The sequence below is a fragment of the Myotis daubentonii genome, chromosome 1, assembly GCF_963259705.1.
Source record: "Myotis daubentonii chromosome 1, mMyoDau2.1, whole genome shotgun sequence".
NCBI classification, from domain to species: Eukaryota; Metazoa; Chordata; class Mammalia; order Chiroptera; family Vespertilionidae; genus Myotis; species Myotis daubentonii.
In genome coordinates this window covers 193,242,057-193,251,259 of record NC_081840.1, presented here as the reverse complement: position 1 = coordinate 193,251,259, position 9,203 = coordinate 193,242,057, and the positions used below count along the sequence as shown (strand labels likewise).

Here is a 9,203-nt window from a genome sequence, read left to right as displayed (position 1 = left end):
AAAATAACTATCATTTATACTGCATTTAAATCCATTAAAAAAGTAAATTTGTGTCTTTGCATGGTAAATTTTTATTCATCTTGCCCCCTACCAATTTCTTCATGAATTCTTATAGGGCAGAGTCTATATTTTATTTCTCTTTTATTATTTAAGTGCCAAATACAAGATCTAGCTTTAAATAAGCACTCAATAATATAAAATGGAAAGGACATACAGTATAATCCATTGGGTTTTCTTTCTTTCTTTCTTTTTTTTTTTTTTTTTTCCAATCAGCTTGAAAGTCAGATCAGAGCCGCAGATGCCACACTCCCAGCAGTCACATCCCATGGAGACTGGCTGTGTGATGCCAGCCGCACATCCTCCCTGGGCTCGCCAAGGGTTACAGACCTGGGATGTGACAGCATGTAACAGAGCCCTTTTGCCCATCAGAGCACTAGTAAAATCTGATAGGAAGGAGGCAGCTGGGCCACTGGGCTTTTAAGAATGACATATCAGATTCTTAGACCTGTAACATACTTCCTCTGTATTAGAAAAGGTTTTATATATCACAACACTAGTATCTCTTCCACAATATTTCTTTCTCTTATTTGTCTTGCCCAAACATGGAATTATAAATATGAAGACAAAAATAACCATTTAGTACTTGTTTCATAGATGTCCTCTTTCTATAATACATTAAATGTAGGTTAATCTCTCCTTCCTTATCCACTTGGGTAGAAAAACATTACATAATTGTATAACAATTTATTCTTTTGCTTATAAAAATTTTGACTCACTGTAACTCACAGAGGTTTTAGGTAGAAACTTGCATGACATGGAGAAAAATTCAGGTTCTTCCAATAACATGACAGGTATCTCAAATTTTCAATAAACAAGAACAACAAAAAGTCTTCTGAATCATTTTAATAACACCTTGAATTTCACAATGAGTAATATTATTTAAAAATTACTAGTTTGGAAATACTTCTTTACCTATTTCCAGATTATAAAAATATTTTATGAGAAATGTAGGCATATTCCCATTCTTAGAATCTCTACCTTAAATTGTTTGAAGGTTACTCTCATATCTCTGGAAATCTTTTGTTTTTCTCCAGGATAATATCCACTGCTCTTTTAACCATTCTCAAATGCTGTATCATTTTTGTCCTAAGATTTAAAAGTATACTGCAAATACACTCTTTTTTTCTATTTTGTAAAAAAGGAAACTTAAATACACTTTGTAATCAAATTTACTCTGAAATCAGCCACAGATAGTTAAGGCACATACAAACATTTAAAGTCTGAGTACTATGCAAGATTTGGATGGTTCTATAAGTATTAGCAATTAAGGTTATGGGAATTAATGGAATATCTTTCAGAGAAAGTGTGGAATGAGGGATCAAAGCTGAGAACTGGGCCCTAAAAACTTGTAAAGAACTCTGAAAGACAAGGTGAAGTGGGAGCATATTGTGTAACCCAAGCTGGAGGTCACATGTCAAACAGAAGGGTGTGTTCAGGCAAGGTAAATGAAGACCCAAATAGAAATTCTTTATTAAATCAGAAAATTTTTCAAAAACATAGCTATGCATCCTTATATTACTTGTGAAGTTGACATTTGCTGTCAAGTTGCCAATAAGTTAAACATAAGAAAGAGAGAAAGAGAAAGAAAGAAAGAAAGAAAGAAAGAAAGAAAGAAAGAAAGAAAGAAAGAAAGAAAGAAAGAAAGAAAGAAAGAAAGAGAAAGGAGACAGAATAAAGAAGAAAAGGAAGGAAGAAAATTTGTATCCAATAGGTATACCTATTCCCCCATCCATCCCAGCCCCAGGCAAAATCCATTTACATTTTAATGTCAGGTTTTTGCTCTGCAACCAAACCTTGTACCCTTAATTCCAATTTTCATTATTCTAACAGATGGAGAGATTTTTATTTTTGTTAATAGAAATATGATGTTCAGATTTCTGTGCTAATGATTCACGTACCATGGACATTTAAATGATTTCTTAGAAAACAAAGAAACAGAAATGCTATAAATAGTTCTTGAGCCAGGCTGGCATGGCCCAGTGGTTGAGTATTGACCTATGAACCAAGAGGTCACGGTTCAATTCAGGGTCAGGGCACAGGCTCGAGTTGCAGCCTCCATGCCCTGTGGGGCATGTAGGAGGCAGCCAATAAATGATTCTCTTTCATCATTGATGTTTCAATCTCTCTCTCTCCCTCTCCCTTCCTTTCTGAAATTAATAAAAAAAAGTATAAAAAAGAATTATTGAGCAAAAAATGTTATATTATTTCATTGATGAAATATGTATCAAATATATTTAAATGTATATAATTTTAAACCCAAATATACATATACTTTTGCAACTGCAATTCTAGTGAAGAACTATTCACTCAATATTAACAAAGAAAATCAAAATAGCATTCTTGATGTTTCTATCATTAATAACTTCATTATAATTTTGTTTTTGGGTTCTTTCATGATTAATAACATACCATAAATTTGTCTAATGGAACAGGTTTTATAAAGAAGTTACTTACACTGACATGTAGAAACTTAGATTCAACAACAACCATGGGGATCACTAAGGCCAACCACTTCATTTTCCAGAATTAAAACAACAACAACAAACCTAGAAAACACAGTGTTCTGTGTCCCCTGGTAACTAGGTCCTAAACTTGGCTTGCTGCTTGTTTAACAGAAAATCAAGCTTCCCGTCACTCATGGGAGCTAGGAGTTGGTACTTGGGGTACCGCTGAAATAAGAATTTCAGAAGCCCCCATAGAAAGATTAGATGTGGGAAAAGGCTTTGCTTGAATGAAGTTAGATTCCTCGGGTTCCAAAGTCCCATTTCCCTCAAGCCAGTCCTGAAGGAGGTGCAGCTGGGAGTTCCTCAGAGCCAAAAGCAGGCCAGTGTCCAGAGCTTCCATTCTGTGTTGCAGCCAGATGTAGTTCAGCACCCCAGCCAATAAAGTCCATCAGTCCACTGTGGAGTCCCATATGGCTGTGAGCCATGTGGGCACAAGGGATCACATCCCCCTGCCACAGGACAGCCAGGGACCTGGTGCACCTGAAAAGAGAGTAAAAACCAAAAGAGCGTGCATGTTTGTTTAGAAGTTTAAATATTCATGTTTTGCACACATGTGGTGGCCATGACTATTCTGGCCAATTACCTATTCCCACATCACCCAGACCTTCCTGGGCATGTGTCTATCTGGTCTTCCCTCTCCTCCTCTCCCATTAAATAATAACCAGGTTATTAAAACAGCATCATTTATACTCCAAATTTTGTGATCGTTCACTACAAGAGTGACAGTAAATCATAAAGAAATTCGTGATATTTTTGTTACTACAGAAATGTCCATTTGAGGACTCAGCAAAACTCTTAATTATCCCATTCTATTTTAGAGATGGTTAGATTGAGATTTTACAGAAAAGAAACTAGCAATTCACATAATATAACAAGAAATAAACACACATAAGGATTGACTTTATTTTCTAGAGCAGTTTTTTCATGGAAAAAAATGATTTTAATTACAGATGAGCAACTTTAAAAGAATGGAAATATTTAAATGATGTACTTGTTTTTCTACACCTGCTAACAGGTGCTAAAATCTGTTTGGATTCTCTGAATGGAGAGTTCTGTAGCCAACGTGTCATTATCATAAAAACCAAGATAAAAAAGGCTATGAAATATTGAGGCTGATTTAGTTTTCAAATGCAAAGCAGCAGCTGTATTAAAGCACAAGGCTACTGGAAAAACCTCGAGAGAAACAACTGCCATCTTTAGTTATGGGGTGTGCTCTCAGACAATGAACTGACTGATTGGACACAAGAAAATGGAAAAATTCATCATGTTCTTAACAATAAGTTCCATCTCAGGAAACTGATGTGTGGCGAGCTGCAGTCGATCATTCTTTCACTCAACAAAGAAAACAGGTGATTGATACTGGGTGGACATAGGTAGAAATAAATTGCTTTTGCTAAGATTATATTTACTTTTTAAATAACACCATTTATAACCGTTTTTAGTCCAAGAAAAGTTTTTCTACAACACATATGTATATATAAACATATGTTTATATATATGAAGGTATATGTATACATGCATATAAATATGAGTGTGTGCATTTATTTATAGGAAAGAAAAAAAGGAAGGAAAGAAGGATGGAAGAAAGGAAGAAATGAAGAAAGAAATGAAGGAAGAAAGGAAACTCAGACAAAAGCCAGTCATTGATAGATCAGCCTAATAACCTTACCAATGTTATTTTTTATTTAATATGTATTATACTTTACAGAAAAGTGTACATTCAAAAGGACTAATTGACACATCCATAAATATTTGTAAGTTTATGGGAAGCAGCAAAGAGAATACTGAGTTGATTATGAAAATATGAAACACCAAAGCAATTCCAACAAAGAATGCTTTAAAAATTGAGATTAATATACTTTCAGCTTTGCTGAAAGTCCAATGTAAGAAGAAATTATTAAAGGAAGGATGATTTAATTGTGTGGCAAAAGAGTTGTTAAATGCATTTTCTGTTATAAAACTCTACTAGAGGCCCGGTGCATGAATTCATGCACAGGTGGGGTCCTGATTTGGGGGGGCAGAGGGCCGGGATGCAATCGGCCCTCCTGGTGGGTGGTGGGACGACCTTGCCAGCCTGGGATCTGGATCCATGCCCCTGATGTTCGCACCAGTTGTCGGGAGCCACCTGGTGGCCACTTTTTTATCCTTTCTTCTTATGGAACATCTAAGGAGGGGAAGTGGCCACAGTGGCCGAGGCTGACTTCTAAGAGGCTGGCGGCCCAGTCAGGATCATGCCAGTGGCTCTGGTCCATAGGTGCCTGGCCTGTTCTCTGGAAATTGGACCTGCAGGACTATTGAGGGAGTGGCTGCCACCGGGCCAGTGGGTCGCTAGGATGGGTCTGTCAGCTGAGTGGCTCTCCTGCAGTGGAAGCACACTGACCACCAGGGGGCAGCTCCTGTACTGAGTGTCTGGTGGTCAGTGCGCATCATAGCGACTGGTCGTTCTGGTCTATCTGGTTGTTCCAGTTGTTTGGTCGCTGAAGCTTATAAATAGATAGATAGATGTCCCTTTTTTAATTATCATCAATGAATTATTTTCTAAGAGGATTCTTTTTCTTTCAAAGTGTAATCAGTGGAAGTGGAGTATTTCTTTCTCCACTGAGTGCTAGGGATGGAGTCCTCTTGAGAAAAAAGAATTTTCTGAGACTCACATGGGAGGATAAGTGATTTTTATTTTTGTGGAATTACATCCCTGGGTTTCCAAAGTCCCATTTCCCTTAATCCAGTCCTAGAAGTGTAGCTGGGGAGTCAGTAGAGCTAAAATCAGAGCCAGTGGCCAGGGTTTCCATTCCATGTTGCAGCTGAGTCCAGGGCCAGGCTAGTTGCAGTCAATTAGTCTATTGTGTGTGGGGTCCACGTTCACCATGTGGGTGAATGCCGGGGAGCAGGAGCAGGAGAGCCCCACAAGTCAGGAGTCAAGCACAACACACCAAGAGCCAAGAGGGCTAACTCCTTTGTTTAGGGATTTAAGTATCCAAAATTTCTCACTCTTGCAGTGGCCACACCCATTCTGGCCATAGACCTGTTCCCAGGTGTGACTGTTGGGCAAGTACTTTTGCAATGTCACCCCAGCTTTACTGGGCATGCATCTATCCTCCACCCCCACCTTCCCCCAGTGATCTATGGGTAATGGGCCGGTGGCTCCCTGGGGAGTGTAAAGTTTTAGCTTCCTGGTGAAGCTTCCCAAATGACATGCCTATAATATTTAACCTTTCCACAACAGTATCAAAAGCCAGAGTAGTTTTATCAAGATACACATTTTGCCATTAGAGAGAGAGAGAGAGAGAGAGAGAGAGAGAGAGAGAGAGAGAAGAAAGTACTGCTGTTCCATATAATTGCAGACTCCAGTGTTTTAATTTTTTAGGTGTTGTGTTTTGGTGTGTGTGTGTGTGTGTGTGTGTGTGTGTGTGTGTGTGTGTGTGTGTGTTTCTGATCCTGGTTCTTTTTCATTTACAATTAGAGAACCAAAGCATGGTAGTAGAAGGAAGTAGTATAAGTTTAGTATGTGAGGATTATTATAATAGTATTATAGAGCAAGGCAGAAGAAGATTGGCCTCACAGAACAGCACAGCTAAAATTGCTAAAATTTTTTAATAAAGATATTTTTATTGATTTCAGGGAGAAGGAGAGAGAGATAGAAATATCAATGATGAAAGACAAACATAGATAGGTTGCCTCCCGCATGCCCCCTACTGGGGATTGAGCCAGTAACCCTAGGCATGTGCCCAGATTAGAAATCAGTGACCTGGTTCATGGGTCGATGCTCAATCACTGAGCCACATCGGCCTGGCTAAAATTGCTAAAGTTTTACTGAGTATATGTGACTGTAGAATAAGTGTCAATTACTATTATTAGCATTGATTAATAATATGGGGACTAGAAAAAAAGATTAATTTAAAGGCCATTCCTAAATTTTTATGGACATTTTTCTGCTTTAGCTATTGTCTCCATGCTCCTAAGAATACTTTGTAATTGCTTTCCTTTATTTCTTAAAAAATATATTTTTAAAAATTAAATAACATTTAATCTTTGCAAAAGTGAAAAATGCCATAAAGTACACATTTTTAAATAAAGTTACTAATTACCCTAAACCACCTACAAGTATCACTTATAAAATGTGTTGCATATATTCCCAGCGATTACTTTTTTCCTCACTTAAGCAATGATTCCAAGTCCACATACTGAATAACATTTTCCTCTGCTTTCTCATCTGTAAAATTAAAAAAAGTATATATTAACTTCATCAAAGTTATAAAGATAAAATGTAAGAACCTTTAGAGCAGTGACTGGCTATAATTAGCATGCTCTGATCAAACAATAAATATTAAAAATAATTATGTCTCAGCTATTTTTCTAGGCCAGAGCTATTCAATAGAAATAAAATGTCAATACCGCTACACTGAAAAAGAAGAAAGATTTCAAATAATCAATTTAACCTTACATCTCAAGAAACTAGAAAAAGAACAAACTAAAGCTTGAGATGATCAGATGGAAGGGAATAATAAATTTAGAGAAGAAATAAATGAAATGGAGAATAAAAAACAATGAAAAAGTTAATGAAACTGAATTATTTTTTTAAAGATAAACATAAATGACAAGCCCATAGGTAGACTAATCAAAGAACAAAAAGAGAAGACTCAAAAATCAGAATGAGTAAAGAAATGTTACAAATGACACCACAGAAACTAAAAAGACATTAAGGAACTATTAAAAGCAATCATATACCAATAAATTAGATAACCTAGAAGAAATGGATACATTCCTAGAAACATATAACTTACTAAGACTGAATTATGAAGAAATAGAAATTCTGAACAGACCAACAACAAATGAGGCAATTGAATAAGTGATTAAAATTTCCCAACAAAGGAGAGTCCAGAAGTAGATAGCTTCACAAGTGAATTCTATCAAACATTTAAAGAATTAATACTAATACTTCCTAACTCTTCCCAAAATAGAAGAGAGAACACTTCCAAATGCATTTTATGAAGCCAGCATCACCCCAATACTAAAAGCTTGACCAAGACACTTCTAAAATAGGAAACAATAGAGCAATATCCCTGATGAATATAAATGTAAAATCCTGAACAAAATATGAGTACACCAAATTCACCAGCACATTGAAAGGATCATACACTATGATCAAGTGGGATTTATATCTGGGGTGCAAGGATGGTAAACATATGCAATTCAATCAATATTATAAAACAAATTAACACAATGAAAGGATAAAAATTATAGGATCATTTCAAAAATGCAGAAAAAAATCTTTGACAATATTGAACATCATTTTGTAGTACAAACTGCTAACAAATTAAGTATAGAAGGAAGTTACCTCCCAGAGTAAAGACCAAATATTGAAAGCCCACATCTAAGATGATACTCAAGGGGGAAAAACTGAAAAATGTTTATCTAAGATCTGGAACAAGTCGAAGATACTCACTCAGGCCACATTTTTTCAGCATGTACTGGAAGTCACAGCTAGAGCAATTAGGCAAGAAAAAATGATGTCCAAATTGGAAAAGAAGAAGTAAATTTATTATCCCTGTTTTTAGATGACATGATTTTTAAAAATATATCTTTGTTGTTGAAACTATTATACGTGTAGTCTTTTTTCCCCAATTCACCCCCTCTACCCTCTCACTGTACCCTCCCCAGGCCTTCACCACACGATTGTCCATGTCCATGGGTTATGCATATATGCATACAAGTTATTTTAAAATCTCTTCCTGCCCACCCCCACCTTCCCTCTGAGTTTCATCAGACTGTTGTATGCTTCCATGTCTCTGGATCTATTTTGTTCATCAGTTTATTTTGTTCATTAGATTGCACATCTAAGTGAAATCATATGATACTTGTCTTTCTCTTACTGGCTTATTTCACTTAGCATAATATTCTCCAGGTTCCTTTCATATGCTGTCTCAAAAGGTAAGAGATCCTTCTTTTTTATAACTTCACTAGAGGCCCGTTGCAGGAACATTCCTGCAAGAAGAGGGCTTCCTACGGCTGGAGCAAAGCAGAGAAGGGAGCAAAACCTGCTGAGGCGAGCTTTGCTCCCACCCCCAGCCACTCTTGCTGGTTTGCCCAACCTGCCCCCAGCCGCTCCCCCTGGGTTTCCCCTCCCGCCTCCCGCCTCCCGCCTCCCGCCTCCCGCCTCCGCAGCCTTGGCTCCTTTACTGTGTCTGCGTGGCCTCTACTTTGCTCCCTTCGGTAGCGCTTGGCTTCCATGTTGTCTTCAGTCTTCCCTCAGAGCTGGTATATGCAAATTAACTGCCATCTTTTAGCTTCTATAATTGAAACATTGTATCTTTTGGAGCTGTTGCTTCAGGAGCTCAGAGCCCGGTGGCGGCAGGAGGAGAACCTTGGCTTCCTCCATCGCTGGGGCAACCAAGCCTCCTGTTCACTTCAGCTGCCTGGCTGCTGGCCGCCATCTTGGTTGGCAGTTAATTTGCATATCGCCCTGATTAGCCAATGGGAAGTGTGCCGGAGGTATGGTTAATTACCATGTTTATCTATTATTAGATAGGATAGTATTCCATAGTGTAAATGTACCACAGCTTTTTAAAAAAATACATTTTATTGATTTTTTTACAGAGAGGAAGGGTGAAGGATAGAGAGTTAGAAACATCAATCAGCTGC

The 9,203-nt window shown here is 37.5% G+C and overlaps 1 non-coding gene across 1 annotated transcript; it reads right to left on the bottom strand.

Annotated features, from left to right (window-relative positions):
* Positions 1–269: 269 nt before the first annotated feature.
* Positions 270–512, bottom strand: LOC132224988 (small Cajal body-specific RNA 6). The gene has a single exon (XR_009450781.1). It is a non-coding gene; the product is annotated as a small Cajal body-specific RNA 6 (non-coding RNA).
* Positions 513–9,203: the final 8,691 nt, after the last annotated feature.